Source organism: Triticum urartu, chromosome 5A, assembly GCF_056163025.1.
Source record: "Triticum urartu cultivar PI428250 chromosome 5A, HENAU_Tu73, whole genome shotgun sequence".
In the NCBI taxonomy this organism is placed as follows: Eukaryota; Viridiplantae; Streptophyta; class Magnoliopsida; order Poales; family Poaceae; genus Triticum; species Triticum urartu.
This window is the reverse complement of record NC_141877.1, coordinates 603,599,896-603,620,320: the sequence shown is the minus strand read 5'-3', so window position 1 is coordinate 603,620,320 and position 20,425 is coordinate 603,599,896. Positions and strand designations below refer to the sequence as shown.

The following is a 20,425-nucleotide window of genomic DNA, read 5'->3' as shown; positions in this document are numbered from 1 at the left end:
CACTGCTTGTTGGGCCAGGCGGGGGAGGAGGCGGCGGAGCATGCCGTGTACGGCCAGGAGGTGGAGGAGGTCCTCGAGGGTTGCCATCACCTATAGCCAGAACAAGAAAAATAAGTTAGTTGCATTATCTTGATGCTCGAACTAACACAGCGTGCGCAACTAGGCAACATGTTCTGTGCAACTGGGCACCATGATGTGTGCAACTGGGCACCATGATGTGTGCAACTGAAGTTACACACCTAGTTAGATCGGGAGCTGGGGCAGGTAATTACCTGGATGATGAGCCCCCTGAGTGCTGCCTGGAGGTGGAGGAGGTCCTCGAGGGTTGCCATCATCTGATGGCCCCGTAGCAGTAGCTATTTTTTTTCTTTTTCTTGGACTTGTTCGGGTGGCCAATCTCGATACGTGCTCCGCGCATATGCTTGTATACAATTTCCTATGCTGCATCAGAGCCACTCACAAACTTGGACAGTTTCCGAAAATCGAATATCATGTTTCTCTCCCTTATCTGCTTCTTCGATTGAGGGGGCATTTCATCAGGTTGCTCATACCCGGTCCCTGGCGCACTAGGGACAGCAGTAGGTGTCCACCGTCTTAGCATGTACCTTTCCGGTATGACATCAACTCCAAGATGGGTGAACACCTTGAGGATGTGGCAACTGTCGTGGTTCCGACTCTGACAGTGATGTAGGGGGGTGAGTATGGAGAGGCTAGATCCTAGCTATTGGGAAGTTGTTACACACGAGGTTTACGAGTTCAGGCCCTTCTCGGAGGAAGTAATAGCCCTACGTCTCGGAGCCCGGAGGCGGTCGACTGGATTATGCGTGTATGGATTACAGGGGTGCGAACCCTTCATACCGAGGAGGGGGGGTGGCTTATATAGAGTTCGCCGGCCCCCCTCCTGCCCTCAGTAATGCAGGGTTTAAGGTACATTTAAGATTGGGCGTTACTAGTAACGCCTCTAATAAAGTGCTATAATGACCGTGAAGACTACTTAACAGCTGACCGTTTGCCTACTGAGTGACTGTAGGTCTCCTGGCAGTCGAGTGATTAGCTTCATGGTCGAGTGGTAGCTTCTTGGTCGAGTGGTAGCTTCTTGGTCGAGTGTCTTGAACCTGTCGAGTGGGGTACCTTCAAGTCGATTGATAGGTGATTTCTTCTAGGGATGTCCTTGGGTAGGGCTCTTTGGACGGGTCCGTGCCCCTACCCTAGGTACATAGCTTCATCATTAGCCCCCGAATGGATCGAGGTTAGAGTGGGGAAAGAGTTGGGGATCCTTTCCGACTGGTTCTTTGGGGCTGTATGAGTGCCTCGTTTAGGGTCAGTTGTCACGGATGACGTCATCAACCTCTTTCAGTCGCCTTGATCCATTCCAGGCCTTTCGTCGAGTGAATATCTTTGCTTGCGACATGCCGAGTGTTGGTGCGAGCGGGATACTCTGTTTTTGGCAAGTGGTTCTGTGGCCCGCGAATCTCACGGGATTCAGATTTTGGGAAGCGCGCGAGACGGGAGCAGCCGCAATAATCGAAAGTGATAAAGCGGAAACTCCTCGATCCTCACGTCACCTTTTTTGCCATGTACTGCGCGCGCGTCTGCTGCGGGATTTGACTGGACTGCCTGGGCCTACCAGTCAGCCACTCGGGAGCGGCCCCTTATAAGTTGCCGGCTCGGGGTTTCCAAGTCGTGCGCTTCTCTTCTTCTTCCTTCTTCCTCTCTCCCTTCGCCAGCCCTCCCGTGACCTTCGGCCGTACCCTAGCGCCGTTAGCCCGTGTGAGACCTCGCCGGCGACGATGGTGAAGGGCAAGACCACTGCTTTGGAGCTCGCGAAGAAGGTCGCGGCGGCGGGGAAAGGAAAGAGGTCTGCACGAGGCGGATCTTCCTCCCGGACCACCCTTCCCAAGGGTTGGATTTAGGGCGACTGGATGCCATCGGTGCTCCGGCAGGAAGATCTCAACGACATGGTCGAGGGAGGAGCCATTCCCCACGAGGCTACGCGTCTCCCGGGGAGGGAGATCGAACCTCAACCCCGCGACGGTGAGTGCGTGCTCCTCGCTACCCACATCGACCGAGGGTTTTCTCTGCCTCCCCATCCATTCTTCCGGAGCTTCTTGAATTTCTTCGGAGCGCAGCTCCATCACTTTACCCCCAACTCCATAGTCTATCTTGCCGCGTTCATTTCCATGTGCGAGGCCTTCCTGGGTTTCCGTCCGCATTGGGGGCTTTTCAAGCATATTTTAACTTGCCGCTCTCAGTCGGTTAAAAAGGCCAAGTCAAGTGATGAGAAGACGCAAGTGATCCAGCTGTGTGGGGGCCTGGCGATCCAAACGAGGGGGAAGAGCTGTTTCCCCTCTATCACCTTCCCGGAGTCGGTCCGCGGCTGCCAGTCGACCTGGTTCTACTGCCAGGACCAGGCGACCCCCGGACAGTCGACTGGTCTTCCTCCTTTTTCCCTCGACCGAGCCGAGAAGCCTGTCTCTCTGAAAGTCACGCCGGAGGAAAGGGCCCAAGTCAAAGTATTGGCGGGTCGAGTGGTTGAGCTTGTCCGTGAGGGGGTGACTGGGATGGACCTGTTAGAGGTCTTTCTCTAGAGGCACATCCAACCGCTCCAGGTGCGAGACCACCCGATGTGGCTGTATTCTGGCCTTGACGACACCACTCGGATCCACCCGGAGGAGGTCACCGACGAGATGCTAGAGGGGTGGCTGTCAAGCATCACGGGGAACAAAGACAACCCCCGAGGAGCCAGAAGGGTAATTCCACTCGACAACTCATATGAAGTGGATCAGGTATGTCTTTGTGTCGGATATCTGGCCTTCTGTATTGGTCTTCTTTGGGTAAGTCGATTGACTTTCGTCTTGTCTGTTGTCTTCCAGGCGACCACTGAGATGTACTCGACGCCCAACGGGGCACAAGGGTCGACTGAGGAAGGTGAGGGGAGCGGAGGCGAGAGCGGGGACGACCAGGGCGAGTGGGAGTCCGACGGTGAGGGAGATGAAGGCGACGACATCTTCTCCAGCGAAGAGGAGGAGGCCGAACCCTCCCGCCCGGAGGGGCGATCCAAGCTCACCCACGATCCAGCGCAGGAACGTGGCAAGGCGACTGCTCCTGTTGGGCAGTCGTCGAAACGCCCTTGGACTTCTTCTCCTCCGCCGACCGGGAAGGCTCCCAAGCACCCACGAGCGACGCCATCCAAGCCGCCCAAGGCCTTGCCCAAGATGAAGATAGCTGTTCCCACCATTTCCGGGTAACAATAACACTTGCTTTCCTTTGTCGACTGTGGACGGATCCTTGGTCGATTCACTGGGCCAACTGACTAACTTTCGAGATTTGCAGTGGTGCAACTTCTGAGGTCTCCGCCAGGAACAACGACCAAGAGATGGAGGACGCTGTCACCTCCAACCCTGGTACGATCACTGACGCCCTGCTTTCGAGTCGACTGAAACTTTATTGCGACTCTGGTCGATTGAATGTTTTCCTTGCAGCTCCTCCTCATGTTATTGACCTCCCGGACGACGACGACAATGAACCACTGAGGGTGAAGAGGAAGAAGAAGGCGTTGGCTGGCAAGACTCCGCAATCCACTCCGGCGCCTGAGGCCGTAGTTCGGGACGATGGCGAACCCACTCGGACTTCCGTGACTTTCGCTGTTCCTCTGACGAGTGTGTGGCCTTCAGCGTCGACTGCGGATCCGTCTTCGCTTTTTGCTGCGTACCCCGTCCCTGAGGACCAAGCGGCTGCTGCGAAGGAGGCTGTACGCCAGGCTGGAATCATGATGGAACAGGTGAAAGTGGCTCGGGAGGCTTGCTAGGCGGCTTATGACGCAAGCTCGGCTCTTCAGAGCAATGTCCAGGTCAGTCGACTTCAACACTTGGTCTGTTTCGATATGTCCTTTGAAGAATCTCTTTTCCGAAGATCTTTAAGTTTGTACACCCACTGGGTGTGTTTGCCAATTCTTGGGCGAGTGGGGGCACGCTAAGTGCACCCACTGGGTGTAGTCCCCGAGACTACGGTGGACTGCTGGCAGTTGACTGTAGTCTTTAAATTGAGTCATTGTAGTTGAGTTTCTTCGCTCTGTCTGATCGGGTCATGTCGAATGGAACGGTATCCTGTCGACTGCGGGCAGTCGACGTCTTTCTCTCTTTTTTTTTACTGTGGGGGCACGCTGAGTGCACCCACTGGGTGTAGTCCCCGAGGCTACTGTCGAATGTTTCGCTTTGGCTGTAGTCTTAGAAACTCCATTATTGTCTCTTAGCTGCTCAGAAGCAACTTGTCTTGGACTCGACTTCAGGGGTCGGTCGGGTGGGATAGGAACCGGTGGGGGCACGCTAAGTGCACCCACTGGGTGTAGTCCCCGAGACTATGGTGGACTGCTGGCAGTCGACCGTAGTCTTAGTATTTATTGCCTTTGTTGCTTTTTTTTACTGAAATTGTAACTCCTCCCCTTTGACTTCAGAGATCTTGTGATCTTGGAACCCGCTTGGCTGACTTGGAGAAGCAGCAAATTCAAATGAACCTTGATCTGGAGCTGGCCAGGACAGAGGTGCAGAAGGTCAGAGACGGCGCCGCAGGTAAGACGCCTTTGTCGACTGGTTAGTTTTTAGGCTTGAGTATCTTTTCGCTTTCTCCGACCCAATCATCATTTTTTGCAGAAAAACTGAAAGAAGCTCTGGCGAAGAAGGATCAGGACTTGGCTGCTGCCCGTAAGGAGGCTGATGACAAGACTGCTCTGGCCACACAAAAGCTGGCTTCGGTCGACCAATTGGAAAAAGAGAATACCAGGTTGCAGATCGCTCTGAATGAAGCCAACAGGTTGACTGCAAATTGGAAGAAGGAGAACCTCCTCTTGGGCGAGAAGATGGAAGGCATCGCTCGTAGGAGGGACGACCTGGAGGGCTACTTGAGGAGTTTTGCCAAGAAGTTGTACATCAAGCTCGAAGGTGCACATTCAGTTCCGACTTTTTTTTGTGTCGACTCAGTTTTACGAAATTTGACTTATCCTTGGGTCGTGTATGCAGAACTTTGCCAGAACTTTGAAGAGGAGACTGGGCGGATCGAAACAGGTTTGGATCCAATCAACTCTCCGGTGAAAGATGAAGCTGCCATGAACTTGCTCCGACTGGAATCTCGTGTTGACGGCGTCGTGGATTACTTGGCTCGACTGAAGGTTGCCATGACGCGGATCGACCCGACGCTTTGGCCAGAGTCTACGCTCCAGAATGATCTCGAGTCTCTGATGACTCGACTCAACGGAATCCCTGACCGAGTGCAGGAGTGGAAGAAGTCTTCAGCTCGGTGTGGTGCTGACGTGGCTCTGTCTCTGGTCCGCGTCCATTGCAAGGAGGTGCGGGAGGAGAAGCTGGCCGCCATCCAAGTCGCCAACACGAGGAAGCACAACTTCCAGGACTTCATGGAGACATTTATTGCTGCTGCTACCCGTATCGCAGACGGGATCGACTTGGATGAGTTTGTCGCCCCTGCCAGTCCTCCTCCTCCTGAGGAATGAAAAAACTTGCCTCGGAATGCCGAGTGTATTTTGTAATCCGTTAAACTCTGCCTTAAATTTGCCTCGGAATGCCGAGTGGAAGTGTAACAGTTAAACTCTGCCAAGCCGGGGGCTCGAGTACTTTGATCTGAGGTCTCTGGGACCTTTTAGGCTTTATTTGAACTTGATTTGTCGTTGAATCTCTTTGTGGATGACCCGTCGAGTGGAATTTGGTCTTCACTCGAAATAACTTTGTGTCTGTGATGCAGCTCCGAAGGAGAAGGTAGTAGTCAATCTACACCCTGTTACTGCAGAGTGGGACGGAGCGCACATTGTATTTGTGGCGAAGCTCTCCAGGAGGAGGTGGCGGTCGACCCACACCCTGTTGCTGTGGGGTGGGACGGAGCGCACATTGAATTTGTGGCGAAGCTCTCCAGGAGAAGGTGGCAGTCGACCTGCCCCTCGTCGTCCTTGGGAAATGAGATGTGTTTCATACTTAGGCGAGCGCTGGCTGCAGCTAAGCCTCCGAGCGGGAGGTTTGCTCTCGCTCGGTAGGATTTCAAACTTAGGCGAGTGCTGACTGTAGCTAAGTCTCTTCGTAGGAGAACTTAAGCGAGTGCTGGACTGCAGCTAAGCCCCCGAGTGGGAGGTTTGCTCTCCACTCGGTAGGATTTTTCAAACTTAGGCGAGTGCTGACTGCAGCTAAGTCTCTTCGTAGGAGAACTTAGGCGAGTGCTGGACTGCAGCTAAGCCCCCGAGTGGGAGGTTTGCTCTCCACTCGGTAGGATTTTTTTTTGAACTTAGGCGAAACGGATTCGTGGCTAAGTCACCCACTGGGGGTTTTCGTATGTAAAGAAAAGTGACAGCAATCATTGGAACACTCTTGACTTTGATAAAAATGAACTGCGGAAGTTTCTCTTATTACATCTTTATAGGAAGGAACTTAAGTGTAAAAGTGGCGGAGCAGCTCCGCGTTCCAAGCTCGTGGCTCGTCGATCTGGCGATCAACATTGTAGAGGTGATATGCTCCGTTGTGGAGGACTCTGGTGATGATGAAGGGGCCTTCCCAAGTAGGAGCAAGCTTGTGTGGTTTCTGTTGATCCACTCAGAGGACCAAATCTCCTTCTTGGAAGGCTCGACTCTTCACATGCCGGGCATGGAATCGACGCAAGTCTTGCTGATAAATGGTCGATCTGATCATGGCCATCTCTCTTTCTTCTTCCAGGAGGTCTACTGCATCTTGCCGAGCCTGTTCTGCTTCATCTTTGGTGTAAAGCTTGACTCGGGGAGCGTTGTGAAGGAGATCACTTGGCAGAACGGCTTCGGCTCCATAAACAAGAAAGAATGGGGTTCTTCCAGTCGACCGGTTAGGGGTGGTCCTTAATCCCCACAGAACTGACGGAAGCTCGTCGACCCAGGCACCTGCCGCGTGCTTGAGATCACGCATTAGTCAAGGTTTTAGTCCTTTGAGGATCAGACCATTTGCTCTTTCAGCTTGTCCATTCGACTGGGGATGGGCGACTGATGCATAGTCGACTCGAGTGCCTTGAGAGGCGCAAAAGGCTCTGAACTGGTCTGAATCGAAGTTTGACCCATTGTCAGTGATGATGCTGTGAGGGACTCCATATCTGAATGTTAGTCCTCTGACGAAACTAATAGCGGTGCAAGCATCGAGGTTCTTGATGGGTGTAGCTTCAATCCATTTGGTAAACTTGTCGACTGCCACAAGCACATGGGTGAAACCGCTCCTGCCTGTTCTCAGAGGACCGACCATGTCCAGTCCCCAGACAGCGAAGGGCCAGACGAGTGGAATGGTCTTCAGGGCTGATGCGGGCTTGCGTGACATGTTGGAGTAGAACTGACACCCCTCACACTTGTCGACTATCTCCTTTGCCATCTTATTTGCTCTTGGCTAGTAAAATCCCGCTCGGTATGCTTTGGCCACGATGGTCCGAGAGGACGCATGGTGACCACAGGTCCCCGAGTGGATCTCATCAAGGATCATCTGACCTTCTTCCGGTGTTATGCACTTATGACCGATTCCAGTCGCGCTTTCTCTGTACAACTGTCCTTTTATGACTGTGAAGGCCTTGGATCGACGGACGATCTGTCGAGCCTCTTCTTCGTCCTCCGGGAGTTCTTTTCTTAGGATATACGCGATGTATGGTACCGTCCAATCGGGAGTGATCGCCAAGACTTCCATGATTAGGTCGACCACGACAGGAACTTCGACTCCAGTCGGATCTGTGGCACTTTTCGGCTGCGGGGTTTCTTCTGTGAAGGGATCTTCTTGGACTGACGGCGAGTGGATGTGTTCCAAGAACACGTTGCTGGGAATGGCTTCCCTCTTGGAGCCTATCTTTGCCAGATCATCAGCTGCCTGATTTTCCAGTCGGGGAATGTGATGAAGCTCCAACCCCTCAAATTTCTTTTCTAGCTTTCTTACTGCGTTGCAGTAACCGGTCATAGCCGGACTTCTGACGTCCCACTCCTTCATCACTTGATTACCACTAAATCCGAATCGCCATAGACCATGAGGCGACGGACGCCGAGTGAAATGGCCATGCGCAACCCATACAAAAGTGCTTCATACTCTGCTTCATTATTGGAGGAATCAAAGTGAATCTGGAGAACATATCTGAGCTTATCTCCTCGGGGGGAGACTAAGACTACTCCCGCGCCGGAACCATTAAGCATCTTAGATCCATTGAAGAACATGGTCCAGTGCTCCGAGTGAACTTGAGTCAGAAGTTGCTGTTCAATCCACTCGGCGATGAAATCCGCGATTGCTTGGGACTTGATAGCCTTCTTTGCCTCGAACTTGATATCTAAGGGAAGGAGTTCAATCGCCCACTTGGCCACTCGACCAGTTGCATCTCTGTTGTGCAGAATCTCTGACAGTGGGGCGTCGCTGACGACTGTAATGGAGTGGTCAGAAAAGTAATGTGCAACCTTCTTTGTGGTCATGTAAATCCCATATACAAGCTTATGGTAATGGGGGTATCTTTGTTTTGAAGGGGTCAAAACTTCAGACACGTAATAGACTGGGCACTGAACTCTGAAGGCCTTTCCTTCCTCTTCCCGCTCGACCATAAGTACTGTGCTGACAACTTGTCCTGTGGCTGCAATGTAAAGCAGCAAAGGTTCTTTGCTGATTGGGGCAGCAAGCACTGGCTGGGTGGAGAGCAGAGCTTTGAGATCTGCAAACGCTGCATCAGCTTCTGGAGTCCACTCGAATTTGTCAGACTTCTTCATCAGTCGGTAAAGAGGCAACGCCTTTTCACCGAGACGAGAAATGAATCGACTTAAAGCGGCCAAGCAGCCTGTAAGCTTTTGGACATCGTGCACGCGTACAGGACGCTTCATCCGGAGTATGGTGCCAATTTTCTCAGGATTGGCGTCGATCCCTCGTTCGGAAACGAGAAAACCGAGTAACTTTCCACCTGGAACTCCGAATGTGCACTTTGATGGATTGAGCTTGATATCATACCTCCTGAGATTGGCAAAGGTTTCAGCAAGGTCAGCTCGCAGGTCGGAACCTTTTCGGGACTTGACCACGATATCGTCCATGTATGCCTCCACATTCCGACTGATTTGAGTGAGTAAACACTTCTGAATCATTCTCATGAACGTGGCTCCGGCATTCTTGAGGCCGAACGGCATGGTGACGTAACAGAAGCACCCGAATGGAGTGATGAAAGCTGTTTTGATCTCGTCGGGCCCATACAGACGGATCTGATGGTACCCGGAATAGGCGTCTAGGAAAGACAGTCTCTCGCACCCCGCAGTCGAGTCGACTATTTGGTCGATGCGAGGGAGGGGAACATGATCTTTCGGGCAGGCCCGATTGATATGCTTGAAGTCAATGCACATGCGGAGCGACTTGTCCTTTTTGGGGACCATGACGACATTGGCGAGCCACTCGGAGTGGTAAATCTCTCGGATGAACTCTGCTGCTAAGAGCCGAGCCACTTCCTCGCCAATGGCTTGCTTCTTCTGGACGGCGGACCGTCGAAGATGTTCCTTCACAGGCTTGAATTTTGGGTCGACTCGTAGACGGTGCTCAGCCAGCTCTCTAGGAACTCCAGGCATGTCAGAGGGTTTCCATGCGAAGATATCCCAGTTCTCACGGAGGAGCTGGATGAGCGCTTCTTCCTATTTGGAGTCGAGCGTCGTCGAGATGTGAGTCGGAGCAGCGTCGGGGTCGGTCGGGTGAATGTGGACTGTCTTTGTTTCGCCAGCCGACTGAAAAGCTGATTCTGAGGCGGGCTTCTTGGCTCGCAGCAATTCACTCGGATCGGCAGTCTTTTGGTACTCTTTCAGCTCGACTACTGCCATCTGAGCGTCAGCGATCTTTGAGCCTTTCTGAAAGCATTCTTCTGCTTTCTTTCGGCTGCCAGTAACAGTGATCACACCTTTGGGGCCAGGCATCTTCAGTTTGAGATACACGTAACATGGTCGAGCCATGAAGCATGCGTAAGCTGGCCTACCCAAAATGGCATGATAGGCACTCTGGAAGTCCACAACTTCGAATGTCAACCTTTCCTTGCGGTAATTCTTTGAATCACCGAAAACTACATCAAGAGCAATCTGGTCGAGCGACTCGGCTTTCTTCCCAGGAATGACTCCATGGAAGCTCATGTTGCTGGTACTAAGTCTGGACATCGGAATGCCCATCCCTTTCAAAGTCTCAGAGTACAGTATGTTCAGGCCACTGCCGCCGTCCATCAATACTTTGGTCAGTCGAGTGCCTTCGACAACTGGGTCGACCACCAAAGCTTGCCTCCCAGGGGTGGCAATGTGCGTCGGGTGATCTGACTGGTCGAATGTGATGGCAGTCTGCGACCACTTCAGGTAATTGGGTGTTGCCGGGGCAACCATGTTCACCTCACGGTTAATGACTTTCAGTCGACTCTTGCTCTCAACATCAGCAAAAATCATCAGGGTGGAATTGATCTGGGGGGTATCCATCGTCACTGTCTTCTTTGTCTTCAATCATGTCTGGCTCTTTTTCCTTATCTTTGGGCTGCTTGCCCTGGAACTGCTGGATCAGGAGCCGGCACTGTCGAGTGGTATGCTTTGGGTAAATAAAATTACCCTCTTTGTCTTTCTTGGTGTGGATGTGACACGGTAAGTCCAAAACATCATTCCCGTCTTGATCTTTGACCTTCTTGGGCTTCCAGGTGCCCTTGGGTTTCCCTTTGAAGTTTCCCTGGGCAACGGCCAGGGCCTCCCCGGGAGCAGCTGGCTCGGCCTTCCGCTTCTGTTTCCGAGTGGAGTTTCCTCCAGTTTCTTGGGCGACTACTTTGAGCTTGCCGCTTCGGAGTCGGTCTTCGTCTTCACCATTAGCGTACTTGGTGGCGATCTCCATCATCCGATTCAGAGACATCTCTCTAGTTCGACTGAACTTCAGATTCAACTCTCTGTATTTAACGCCCTCTTTGAAAGCGCAAACTGCTTGATGGTCTGGCACGTTCTCAACTATGTGGTGCAGCGTGATCCACCTCTGAATGTAATCCCTCAGTGTTTCGTTCGGCTTCTGCACGCAAGACCGTAACTCTGTGAGGCCTGCAGGTCGTTTGCATGTTCCTTCAAAGGTCGTGACAAACACTCGGGAGAGGTCCTCCCAGGTGTAAATGCTGCTAGGTGCCAACTGATTCAACCACGCTCTGGCTGAGCCCTCCAACATAAGAGGCAAATGCTTCATGGCCACTTCATCATTGCCATCGCCAATCTGTACAGCCACTCGGTAATCTTCGAGCCAAGTGTCAGGCTTGGACTCGCCGGTGAACTTGCTGACTCCAGTTGCCAGCCTGAAATTGGGAGGAATCACTGCGGCCCTGATGGCTCGACTGAAGCACTCTGGCCCTGAAACACGTACTCTGCTGCTGCTGGCAGGCGCATCTTTGTTGTGGCCCTCTCGATGAGCCCTGTTCTTGTCGACCAAACCTTGAACGAGGATAGACCTTGCATCAAAGCCTGGGTCTCTGGGGTCGACTGGAATCCTCTGCCCAACACTGTGAGGGCGTCTGTCATCTTGCCGTCGAGGCGCATATGACCCACTCCTCGGGGGAGGGGTTGGCACTCGACGTCGATCATCTCGACCGAATCGATGATCATACTGCTCATTCCTCCTGTACTGATCATGCCGGTCATCACGTCCCTCACGCCTCGGGGGCGATCTCGGGCTGTGGGCCGACTGGACTGTGTCTGCTGCAATGGATCGACTGTGGATCCTATCCCGCGACTGAGAATCGGCAGAATTCTGGTTTCCTGCCGCCCGGAGCAATGCTCTGATCTGCAACAAGCCCCTGCCTGCCTCTGACTGGGATGGCTGAATTGATTCTGCTATACGGGCTGCAGCGGCCAAATTCTGAACTGGGGTTCGATATACCTGAGGCGGTGAGAAGAGCCGGCGCCGACTGGACTCGGGAGCTAGCGGACGTCGACTGGACTCGGGAGCCCGCTGACGCGCTTGCTCGTCGAGTATTCGCTAGAGATTCTCCAGTCGAGTGCGCTCGGCCAGGTTAGCAAGGCGCACGTCCTCCAAGGCCCGGGCCTCGGGGGTTTCTCCGACAATAGGAGTGTGGAGTGCGTCCATGTTCCGGCGGCGAAGCTCCTCTCGCTGTAACGACGTGAGAGGTTCGGGCAGATACTCATCGTGGGGACGCGACGGGTCGCCTCCGCCCGTAGCTCCGTCAGCGCGAGGGAAACCGGGGGGGACTGTGTGTCCCATCGACCGCCAGAACCTCAGCTGCTGGGTCGCTGCTGTCGCACTCGGATGCGGTCCCCACGGAGCCAGTCAACAGGTCGAACAGGCCATAGAGGGACTCGACGGGCTCGATTGCCGCAACTTGTGGGGCTGCCGACTGGCGGGCCGGCGTGCCTCACCCACCGCTGAAGTCTCGACCGACCGGAGTGCTTGCGCTGGTGGGAGACAGGGCGGAGAGACGACGCAGGGGTCGACCGATACTGGGTTGACGGCTGCCGCAGGAGGACGCCACGAATGCATGCGAGGAAGTGCGTCGCGCCGCGGACGGGGAGCGCGTCGATGTCGAGTGGTGCCTCCTGAAGCCAGGCGGAGTCATCGGCGATGAAGGTGAGCGCGCCGAGACGGATCTCGCGGCCCTCCACCAAAACTCCGCAAGAAACCATGATCAAAGGGATCGGAAAAGATTGCAACTTCTCCAACTAAGTGCTAAGATTCCCGCCCCACGGTGGGCGCCAACTGTCGTGGTTCCGACTTTGATAGTGATGTAGGGGGGTGAGTATGGAGAGGCTAGATCCTAGCTATTGGGAAGTTGTTACACGCGAGGTTTACGAGTTCAGGCCCTTCTCGGAGGAAGTAATAGCCCTATGTCTCGGAGCCCGGAGGCGGTCGACTGGATTATGCGTGTATGGATTACAGGGGTGCGAACCCTTCATACCGAGGAGGGGGTGGCTTATATAGAGTTCATCGGCCCCCTCCTGCCCTCAGTAATGCAGGGTTTAAGGTACATTTAAGATTGGGCGTTACTGGTAACGCCTCTAATAAAGTGCTATAATGACCGTGAAGACTACTTAACAGCTGACCGTTTGCCTACTGAGTGACTGTAGGTCTCCTGGCAGTCGAGTGATTAGCTTCATGGTCGAGTGGTAGCTTCTTGGTCGAGTGGTAGCTTCTTGGTCGAGTGTCTTGAACCTGTCGAGTGGGGTACCTTCAAGTCGATTGATAGGTGATTTCTTCTAGGGATGTCCTTGGGTAGGGCTCTTTGGACGGGTCTGTGCCCCTACCCTAGGTACATAGCTTCATCAGCAACAGAGCATGCCGTCCTTGTTCATTTTGCAGCACTCACACAAATAGGAACCCTCCTCCAGCCTTGCCTGCACCAAGTAGTTTTGAGAACTATATTTGCGACAAATTCCTGATTTGGTCTGAGCTCAAAAAGGCCAGCACCAACTAGGAACGCATTATAATGTCCAATCAGCACAAACTCTTCTCCGAACTTGCGACAAAGGTCCCTAGTGTAGGTTTCATAAGCTTGCCTCTCTATTGGGAAGTTGGACCATAGCTCAATCTCAAGGTGTTCAGTCCTGTAATCATTGCAGCCTTCCTTGGCAAGGACGTGGTTCTGAATTTTTTCATATTGCTTGACGAAGTTCAGCATTGAGTTGTGTGGGTTCACATATCTTTTTAGGACGGCGTTGAACCCCTCACTATGTTGTGTAGACTGCAGGAAGGGGAAGAACATGTGTTTGAAGTAGCACGACACCCAAGTTGACCTGTATTCATACAACTTCTCAAAGTGTGTGTGTGTGTGTCATAGCCTCGTACTTCATCATTAACCCAACCCAATTCTGCTCAAACTCGTGTATAGTGAAGCTGAAGTCAACACAGTAGTTGAAATCATCAGAGAGCCCTAGATTCCGGCACAACAGCCAACCAACTTTTTCTTGAGCCTTTTTCGTGATGTGTCATCAACAACAATGATGCACTATGGATGGAAAGATGCTCTGTATTGACTGCCTCATAGCACCATCCTGATCGGTTATGAAGTTGTCAGGTGGTTTGCCATCCATAGCCTCTAGGAATGCTCGGAAGACCCAATGAAAGCTCGATGCCAACTCCTGGCTCACAAACGCGCAACCCAACATGAAAGACTGGCCATGTCGGTTTATTCCGATGAAGGGCGCGAACGGCATATTATACATGTTAGTCATGTAGGTGGTGTCAAACGATATACAATCATGGTACACGTTCGCATAAGCTTTTCGAGCTGAGCCATCCACCCAAAATATGTTGACAACTTTGTCCTTTTCATCATATTTCACCTTATAGAAGAAGTCTGGATCAGTTTTTTGTATATCCTTGAAGTGCGCAATTGTCTCAATCAGGTCACCCTCCTTTGTGTCATCTCTACGGAAACTTGTACACAGATTTGTTATTGTCTTTGGTCCGAATGGCACCATCATCTCAGATCCATAGAATGCCATTACATGCATCATATGTCCTGCATAATACAAAAAGAAACAATATACATTTTTATTACTCGTACGAATGCACATATCCAGCTGCACAATAATATGATATGTGTTGGCACAGAAGATAGTTGCAGGAAATTGACAACCAGCTGCCCCTTTTAAAAAACACTTTCATTTTGCACACACGACATTATGTAGTTGCACAGTGAAGGTAATCTAGTTGCACAGGAACATTATGTAGTTGCACAGTGAAGGTAATCTAGTTGCACAGGAACATTATGTAGTTGCACAATGAAGGTAATATATTTGCACACTTAAGGGATTTTAGTTGCACACTAGTACCATAACAGTTGCACACTGTACTGCCTAGAGGGAAACTTAATTCTGTAAGGTATATAGAAACACACCCGTAGTCAAGTTGCAATTATACAAGATGCGTAAAAACTCCTTTTTATCGGGAGAGATGCCTTGGTGGGATCTCAAGTATTTGGACAATGAAGGTTTGTTCACCAGCGGATGATTGTGGTCACGCGAACAAAATGTGTCACCTCCCATCGCCCATCCATCAGCTTCACCAACATTTTTTGCTTTGCATTGAGTCTGCTTTATTGTCTCGTGTTTTCGTTTCTTCTTTTTCTTACTAGAATCAGCCTCCTCTTCATCAAAGATTGGAGGTTCATCTTCCATTTCCTCATCAGTGTGAACATGTTTTGGATATGGTATAGGGTCCAGGACAGGAGGAGCCTTAGCTCCTCCATCATCAGCTTTTGGCTTCTTGTACTTGTTGCAGCAAAACTGTTGTTTTACCAATACATTGCCTGTCCGACTAGAGGTGTTTATTTTGATAGAGAAACCCATCCGTAAGGTGTAGCTATTGTAGTGATCCTTAGCAATTTGAAGGGTGTCAAACCTCATGCCAACATAGGGTTCCATTGGCTGAGAACCAGCCTCATCTTCTCCTTCTTCACCTTGCACTGCATCGTCAACAACGCCAGCATCAAGCTCAGTCCTGGTTGGACCAGGAACATTTGTCGCGGTGCCCGTGTCATCAAGAGTATGGCTCTCTAACTGCAAAGACACCACTACAGGGGCACCACGGGTTGATGACTGCCCTGCCACATTGTCATGGCCCATAGGGTTAGGCCCACGACTTGTCTGCGTGTAGTAAACGGAGCGCCCATTTTCTATCCAATTTCCTTGCGGTATGCTGGGTTGCTGCTCATCCATATCATGAGGAAGCTCATTGAGATCATGAGGCAACTCATTGAGATCAAGCATTTTTTCCCTTTTTTTGACTGCTGCCACACATCCACTGCATATATAAAAAGAAAGAAGTGATGTCAAGTTTTAATCATCAAAGAGTGTTTCAAACAACCTAAAATTTAGTAAATAGGTAGTTGCACACCATTTTATGACAATCTTAGTTCGAAAAGCAACATCTCTATAGCAGAATCTTTTATTATAACAGGTATGCATTTTTTGTTTGCACAACCTTGTTATGTTAGTTGCACAGTTTGTAGTAAAATAGTTGGCAAGAACATGTCTTTTTAGTACAGAGTTTTTCTGACTTTTTCCTCTGTTTGTTGCAATGATCAGCAGGTTTTCTATTGGAAAGGATCTGATCTAGATTTTTCTGCACATAATTTGGACATAATTTGATGCCACAATTGAGATGGGGAAATCCAGGTGAAAGAAGAAAGAAGAATTGGATGACAGATTATAGATATATGTTTTTTCATCGTCGTTTCTGTTTTTATTTCTAGTATATTGAACATATTTTTTACACTATAACTTTGCAGTAGGTTTGGGACCAGAATATATGTGTGGGACAAGAATATATGCGTGACTATTTTAATATGGTTTGTGGTTTCATTAGCTATGTACAGTTTCTTGTGTTTCAGTTGGCGAGGATGCATGTTCAGTTGGCCAGGATACATGTTTTTATTGCACATATACTTCAGGTTTTCTATAGTGTCCACTTAGAATACATGTTCAGTTTTGCCTAGCATGCATGCTGAGTTGCCAGAATACAGGTTCAGTTGGTTGGGATGCATGTTCAGTTGCACACTTATGCATTTTCCATTGGCTACAATGCATGTTTAGCTTTTGGCTACAATGCATATTGAGTTGGCTAGAATCATGTTTCAGTTGGCCACTGAACTTGGTTTAGTTGGCTTGTTTAACACATCTAGGTGGGGGAAACTTGGCTGGCATGCATGTTAGAAAAATGTTCAGTAAAGTTGGTCTCAAACCATGTTTAGTGTGAAACTAGGAAGCTGTGCAACTAAACCTAATGACTTGTGTTTAGTTGCACAAACCAGGGAATAGTAGGCTCCTATCCATGATTAGTTGCACAGTAATTCGTGGTACTTATTTTTAGTTCCAGATATGGCACTCATGGGGGGAGGGTGGGGTTATTTGCCAAATCCACCTCTTTTTGAAGCAGAATTTTTGCTAGATCCATGGAGAAGGGGGTTGACATATGCAGCAGAAGGACCACCCTGCCCTTAGATCTTTTTTGAAGTAGGTTCTTCTTCTACTTTGGGGCTGCCATGGCGGCTGTGTAGGAGGAGGAAGAAGGGCCTTGGACCCTTCTTTCATGGAGAAGAAGAAGGAACCATGGTGGCTTGAGGGCGAGTGGGCGTGGGAGGGCTGAGTAGGTACAACTGACCACGTGGGAGCGTGGGGAGGACTTATCTCTCCTTCTGTTTGCGCGTATCGGGACTGGCCGCTCGATCGCGTGGGTTGGTGGTCGTTTTCCTTTTCTGGAGCACGGGACCGCAGGGGGACAGGGACTTACCTTTTCAGGCCAGCCGCTCGATAGCACTAGTGGGCAGCCGGCCGCCCACTAGACACGTCCAAAACAAAAATAGATACACCTTTCAAGTCTCAAAAAACAAAGAAATTGTCATGTGTAGAAACAAATACTACAAATTACTCCCTCCGATTCCATACTAATTGACGCACACTTAGTACAAGTGCATATGAAAATTTTGAAACTTCAACATGACAACATTCTACACGTCCAAATATCACAAAGTGACCAGCGGGCGCACCATCTCGGTTTCTTCTTGTTTATTCATTTCTCTGTATGCGGAGCGGTTGAGTGACCTTTCAAAACCCTTCACCCTGCTTATTATGCTCAAGTTCCTACCTGGGTAGTTGTATGGCTCACTGTGCCTCGTTCTGATCTTCGAGGGGGTTACATTTCTGATTTCTCATCTCGTTTTCCAACCGCGCAACACCCTACATGCATTTGAGTTGAAAAACCTGTCAGTCAACGAGTGTAATCGACTCCTACGCAGAATATTTCCATTCATGACCCCATTGACATGCGCTTAACCACCTCCTTCTAATGACGGGTTTAGTGTTCGTCGATGACTAAAAATCAATAATGCTGATGATTTTCATACCTCAACTACAAAATCCTCATGTTGGAGGTCGGTCCTCGCGCCATACACCAGCGAATGAGCAACGGCGGATGACCGGTGGGTGCAGGTCAAGGGCTTCAGTGGTCATACGATCTTCATCATTGATGCCTACTCCGAAGCTTTCCCCGCCTTTGCCGCTAATAGGATACAGGAGAATCATGTTTGGTTAGTCGATGACAAGTTCTTGTTGCCTGAACACACGCAGCCGAGCCTACGCCTTGATAGGTGGCCACCATGGTCGATGAGGGAGTCCTTGATTATGGGGTCTCCGGACAGCCGGACTATCTCCGTTGGCTGGAGTGTTAGACTATGAAGATACAAGATTGAAGACTTCGTCTCGTGTCCGGATGGGACTCTACTTGGCGTGGAAGGCAAGCTAGGCAATACGTATATGGATATCTCCTCCTCTGTAACCGACCTTGTGTAACCCTAACCCTCTCTGGTGTCTATATAAATCGAAGGGTTTTAGTCCGTAGGCCAACAATCACAACATACAATCATACCATAAGCTAGCTTCTAGGGTTTAGCCTCTCTGATCTCGTGGTGGATCTACTCTTGTGCTACACATATCATCAATATTAATCAAGCAAGACGTAGGGTTTTACCTCCATCAAGAGGGCCCAAACCTGGGTAAAACATCGTGTCCCCTGCCTCCTGTTACCATCCAGCCTAGACGCACAGTTCGGGACCCCCTACCCGAGATCCGCCGGTTTTGACAACGACATTGGTGCTTTCATTGAGAGTTCCGTTGTGCCATCGCCACCAGGAAGGATGTCTCGTCCCATCTTTAAAGATGGCACTATCGCTGAGGGAGCTCTGGCTATCGGCCAAACTCTCCGGCTAGGTGGTTTTCTTATGACCGCCTGTTCGGCCGCTGCGCCGACGATGACTTCTCGGGTCATCGAAAGCAATCTTCATGTCAACTTGAAACTCGCCGAGCAGTTAGGTCCAATGGAGCTCTCTTCCCTGAACGAGCTCTTGGATCGCATCACCGCCCTGGGAGTCGCTACAGACTACGATCAGATTGGGCCTAAACCCGATCTGAGAGAAATTAACTCTCCCCAGGTCACCCATCACGTTGCAGTGGTGGAAGAACAATGCGGCAACCCTTCATCTATCTTAAGGACTAGCTACGTCCGGATTCCCGATCCCTCCAAGCCGGATACCCGCGGAGGGGAGGATGTCACTCAAAGACTGAACCCAGAATCAGGCAGCGGGCTAGATTTACCGGAAAACATCCAAGAATCCAAACTTTCGAGTTCGGAAACTCCTTGGCCACTGAGCCTCAGATTGGGTGAGGATTCGGATTCAATTCCACCCACCCACCCAAACATACGTGATCTATCCCAAATTAGGCAAGATCCCTAAGAAACAATACACCATTACTGGGCCAGATTCCTCCTGGTCAAGAACAGGATAAAGGACTGTCGCGAGGAAGACGCAATTTCATTCTTCTGCAATAATTGCACAGACAAGGGAATCCTCAACGCCATAAGTCGTCACGAAATTACACGCTTTGCCGACTTGGTGTCCATAGTACGAAAGTACTGTGTGATGGAAAGCGCCTGGAAAACCGAAATAAAATTTCGGGATAATCCGGCCCTGAATACAAACCCAGTCCGAAATAAAAGGGTGCATTATCACAATACACCTGGGTTAACTACCAAAAAGCAAAAGCCCTCTACAGGGCAAGGAACCGTACTGGAGGGATGGCTCAACGGACCCTGCAAAATTCATAGTACAGCGGATGCGATACCAACGCACAACCTTAGAGCATGCTGGATACTCCGGCAGGTGGCCAAAAGTGGTGAGGATCTACTCCTCCCAAAAACCATAGAGCACCACCCCGAGAACAATAATACGGTCTTAACGGTCTTTGAGACCTTCGCGTCAAATAATAGACAGAAGCGAACACTCTGTAGCATGTCCGAAATCTGCCACATAGCAGAAATAAATCCTTGGAGCGACACGGCTATTACCTTCAATGCCAGTGACGAACCTAAATTCCGAACAGCCCGAGTAGCAGCCGCACTGGTCCTCAGTCCAATCGTGGACGGCTTTTGACTCACCAAGGTACTCATGGACGGCGGCAGCGGGTTAAATCTCATATATGAGGAAACTCTTCAAAAGATGGAAATAGACTGGAGCCGCATTAAGCAAAGCAGCACAACCTTTAGAGGAATCATCCACGGTCGGGAAGCACGCTGCACTGGAAAAATCACACTAGACGTGGTATTCGGCACACCGGATAATTACAGGTCCAAAGAAATTACATTCCAAGTGGCCCCGTTCAGCAGCGGATACCACGCTCTATTAGGGCGGGAGGCGTTTACAATCTTCCAAGCCATACCCCATTACGGGTACATGAAGCTCAAAATGCCCGGGCCCAATGGAATCATCACTCTTGTTAGTGATCCGGACATAGCACTCCGCGCCGAAAATAAGACAGCTGCACTGGCCCTTGAGGCACTATCTGAAGCCCTAGCGGCCGAAGAACTAACTGCGCTGCGCTCCACGGTGAACAGGGACAACGTGATACTCGATAAAAGAT

General features: G+C 50.6%; 2 pseudogenes; both read right to left on the bottom strand.

The window, feature by feature from the left end:
* Positions 1 to 13,299: 13,299 nt before the first annotated feature.
* LOC147973260 (protein FAR1-RELATED SEQUENCE 5-like) lies at positions 13,300 to 14,455 on the bottom strand (annotated as a pseudogene).
* Positions 14,456 to 15,048: 593 nt separating this feature from the next.
* Positions 15,049 to 15,721, bottom strand: LOC147973259 (uncharacterized; annotated as a pseudogene).
* Between the last annotated feature and the right edge of the window lie 4,704 nt (positions 15,722 to 20,425).